The 4835-nt window shown below is 38.4% G+C and overlaps 1 pseudogene; it reads right to left on the bottom strand.

The window, feature by feature from the left end:
* Positions 1 to 309: 309 nt before the first annotated feature.
* LOC110542886 (astacin-like metalloendopeptidase) lies at positions 310 to 1243 on the bottom strand (annotated as a pseudogene).
* Between the last annotated feature and the right edge of the window lie 3592 nt (positions 1244 to 4835).

The raw sequence follows: 4835 nt of genomic DNA, 5'->3' as shown, positions 1-4835 counted from the left end.
CCCAGAGGCCTTCATGGTCGGAACATTGCTCTTGCCCAAAACTCAGAAGATCATTCCTCCATGCCCAGCATCTTCCAGGGCTAGGTTTCAAGTCAAGAACACACAGACCCTGGGACCCTCTCTATCCCTAGGAAATCTGTACGGATGGCAGTGTGGTGGGGACACGAGTGAGGGAGTAACCTGAGTATCTGAGAGTGGCCAGTGCAGGGGACAGAAGAGAGTGTGATGCCCAGAGAAGCCGAAGATTAGATGACCTAGCTGCTCTGGGCAGAAAACACCCTCCTCACTTGGGAAAAGAAATTGACAGGCTCAGTTTCTAGGTACCTCTCTAAAGTGACTTCTAGGTATACAACCTCTTGGAAGCAGAGCAAGACTCTCAAAGGCATCTAGAATAGGTAGTGGCTGGTCATTTGCTTCTGGAAATAGAATCATAGGTACATTAGGCACATGGCCTAGATGGAACTGCTCTAGAGAAATGCCATCTACATCTGTTCCAGGTCCTGACCTTGAAGCACCAGCTAACATCTGAGGTAGTTTTGTCAAGTGTCCCCCACTGAACGTGTTCTAAGCAGGATGATCCCATCATTTCTGGCTGTCTACAAGCCCTGTAATAATACCATAGCCTTCAGTGCAGCAACCACTTGGGACAGAGCTGCCAGATTCTTCTGACAGTGCCTCCAAAAGTCTCTGTAGATATAATATGGAGGCGAGGTGATGCTTCTTCCATCACTGTGGGCCTCAAACCTTCTCTGGTGAGAGTCAGTAACACTTCAGCTCTGGTTACACAGCTTGCAGACCCCTGTGATATCTGAGGTACTCAAGTTCCATAACTAGCTAATGTAAACACTGGGGTTCCAGAATGGTATGATGACAGGCTGCCCATGCCAGCAGAAGGCAAACCTCTCATAATGCATCAGTGATGAGCAATCATAGGGTTCTAAAATATTACTATTCTAAGACTCGATGAAGTTGATTTCAAAGTTGGAAACAATTTCTTTCCAATCGACAAGGCTCTAGCAACCTCAATTTTCCCATGAATGTTCATGCCAGAAGCTGAGCAGACGCATGAGCATATGTAAAGCAATGCCCCAACCCCTTTGGAGACAAGTGGGTGTCAGGGATACCACCTGCTTCCCTCACTGGATCCCACATCAGAGAAGCACCTTTGGCTCAGAAAGTCTAGGTCTGTTGGGTGTGGACCATGCCACGGGGGAACTGGTATGGGACTGGCAAGGTGGAGCATTGTTGAGAGCCCAGAAATCTCAAACTTGAAATTTAAAACTCTTATCCCAACATGGTAGGCAAACATAAAAACTTTTTTGGTGATAGTATAGAATATTCCCACACATTCCTATACCCAAATTTCAGTGTTAACATCTTATATTAGTATGGCACATATAAACCAAAACTGAGAAATTACTTTTTATCACCTTTATTTTATTTATTAAAAAATGATCATCATTTATCTAATGATTCTTTTTCCACTATAGGATCCCACCTAAGTACCTACTTTAATAGCCATTTTCATTCTTTTTAAGATCATTTTGGCTGTGGTCATTCACACTACAATGAAACTCACCAGAGAAACAAGTATTCATTTCTAACTAATCAAATATTTGTTCCTCTACAACTAAAGCTTCTAATAAAAATGTATCTGATTCCTTACTTTAGTCCTCTGTGAAGCTTTTCAGTTCCTTTGAGTCTTTACTGAAAATAAAAAAAAAAAAAATGGGTCTAAATATTGTTCAAAAGCAAGTGACTTTAAAAAGTATCTTTTAATTGATGTTTTTGGTTTTTGTTGTTGTTGTTGTTTATTTGGTTGGTTCTGTTTTTTTTTTTTGAGACTGAAATTGTGATGATAGATATGTTCTTTACTACTAATGTTAATCATTTTTTAAATTTTTATTTTAAGTGAACAGAATCAGGAAATAAATGTACATATACTGCTCCATGACTATATACCTCAGTCTAAGTATCATTTTGTGCAGCTCTTTATATTTGTATTCCTCTAAATACAACCTATCATATACTCCTACACTGGAATTTATTACCACATGGATGATTATAGCCTCTTCTTGAATATCTATAAACTTCTACTTCAACAGTGAGAATCATGACTTCTGAAATCTCCCGTCCATTTCCTCAGATGTTTAATACCAGTGTACACGCCAAGGTTACATCTCTACCCAGGGTGCAAAACATTACTGAATACAGAATTTGTTTAAATGTTCTTTTACTCTTAATGTTAGAATGTATATTTATTTCCAAACCTCTATATGTCAGCCTATTTCCTGAAACTTTCTTCAGTGAATTCTGACCATATTTATGGCACAATTAGATTTTCTTTGCATATTGTATATTCTCCTTTTTGTCTCATTTTTATTAATTCTTTGAGGATTTTGTATAATGTGTTTTGATTGTATTCATTTCTTCCAGATTGATCATCCATCTTTTCCTACCCACCCAACTTTCTTTTAAAACCTTCCTTTTAAAAATTTAGCAAGTACTGTTTGTGGCATCTATATACTCTTGAAAGTGTGGCATGGCATTTACTCGAGGGTGGTCTAATAGTCAGGAACCTCACCCTTACTGAAAACAGATGCTCCTGCTCCTAGAAGCAGTCAATTGTAAATAGTTTTTTAGGTAGGGTGGGCTGAGATCCACAGACCTTGTGCATACAATTTTAGCTACTGTTAATTCATATGCAGAGTGTCCTATTTTACCCAGACAACACTGTTTTCTGTTAGCCAGGAAACCACCTATGGCTCTTACAATTTTTTTTGCCTCCTCTTTTGCCATGATCTTAGAGCCTTGGAAAGAGGGGAGTGATATAGATACCCAATTTAGAGCTGCAAGCTCTGCAGTTTATTATTTTCTGCACATTGATCATTCATGATCTTATGTTAATTTCCATTAACTGCAAAAAGGAGCTTATTTGATGAGAGTTGACATATCCATTCACTTTTTGGTATAATGATGAGTCATTAGGACTCAGCTTAAGACTATGCTTCTTTAGCAGAGTCATAGTAATACGTTTTTTCCTAGAGCATATGATTTGTCTAACCATAGGTTATTGGATTGACAATGGCAGTGTGAATTTATCTTGTGGAGTGAGACTTAAATTCAGCCAGATAATGGCAGGTTACTTCCATGATGTACCTGACATTGATATTTAAGTGGACCAGTCATTGCACTAGCAGAGTTTTCAGCTGAATATAATTTCTGGTTACTTTTCTCCTCCAAGAGTTTGCTTAACACCTTCCAACACTATGAAAGCTAGACCGTAGGTAAGGCTTCAAGGTCCATAAGTGCTTGAATTCATCATGTTCTATGATTCAAATATATAGTTTCTTTAGCAATAAGGCCTCACTCTCAAGTTCTGGAGGATTACCAAGAACAGTGATTTTTACTACTACCATTCTTTAATACAACTTTAAATCTGTAAAAGTAACTATTATTCAACTGAAATAATTGTCCTCTCAGAAGCATAATGCCTCCACCTGCTAATCTAGGACTAGTCTTGGAAGCTTCTAGCCTCCATACAATCTAATCTAGGCCTAGAATATTTTCAGCCTCTGATAATAATGCTTAATAATAATAACTGCTTAATAATGTTTCTAGTTCATTCTGAACTCTGGCTTTCTGGTTCATCTCAGCTGTTTTGCTCAAAACTCCTCTCCAAGTTAACTAATTCAAACTGGCTTCTCTCACTTCTCACTGAATTGCTCTGCTTGGCTTCAAACTAATTCTAGCCATCTGTTTTAATATTATGGATCCTTCTCTTTCGCTGGCTTCTTTTGTCTTCACCTGTTTCTACCCTGTTCTCTCTTCAACCTGTCTCTATCACTGTCCTGGAAAAACTACCTCTGCTCTCCCTTTATGTGCTACTCTCTTAAGTTGTTTCTTTCCATTATTTCCTCTTTAAAATTGGGCATATCTTGTTCTTTCCAATTTGTCACTTTGTCTGCCTCTCAATTAGACATCACTTTCAAATGTAGCTGCTTCCTTCTATAAATTAATCTTACCTTTATTTTAAGGTCATGTCTATATTCCACCCAGATCACACAAATCCAGGGGTTATTTGGATATGGTCAGAGTAGCAATTTTACTGGATTAAAATTCTTCTACACATTCCCCCTTTCTATTTAAACTAAAAATTTTCCACAATTTAACTCTTATATCACTAAAAATTATAATGCTCCAAAACATTATCAGACTATCTTGTTGATGTGAAGATCCCTCATAACTGCAGTCCTGATCATAATCTTTCTTCAACAACAGTCCATTTCAACATCATGGTTTTCCAATCTGCCAGTCTAATAAACTCTCTCTCCTTCTCCAGCTGGTTTGTTTAGCTGTCTCCATGCAGGACACATCTGCTTTCTGTGTCATCTGCATTGCTAACTTTCTGCTTCTCTTGCTTTACTCATGCTTTTCATGTGGTAAATTCTCCTATTTAGGACTGAATCCTGATTAGATTAGAATTGAATCTTTTTCAATTTTGATGTAACCCATAGCCTTTCATCACTTCTGGAAGTATAGACAAAACCATTTTTCTTTTTTTTTTATTAAATTACTATTTTTTAATATTAGTTACAGTTTATTAACTCTGTATCCCAGCTAGAGCCTCCTCCCTCAGTCCCTCCCAATCCCACCCTTCCTCCCTCATCTCCTCCTTGGCCCTTTCCAAGTCCACTGATAGGGGAGGTCCTCCTCACCTTCCATTTGACCCTACTTTATCAGGTATCTTCAGGAATGGCTGCAATGTCCTCTTCTGTGGCTTAGCAAGGCAGCTCCTCCCTTTGGAGGGGGGCGGGAAAGGTCAAAGAGCCAGA

This window comes from Meriones unguiculatus, chromosome X, assembly GCF_030254825.1.
Source record: "Meriones unguiculatus strain TT.TT164.6M chromosome X, Bangor_MerUng_6.1, whole genome shotgun sequence".
In the NCBI taxonomy this organism is placed as follows: domain Eukaryota; kingdom Metazoa; phylum Chordata; class Mammalia; order Rodentia; family Muridae; genus Meriones; species Meriones unguiculatus.
The sequence above is the reverse complement of the archived record's forward strand: the minus strand, read 5'-3'. Positions and strand labels throughout refer to the sequence as shown.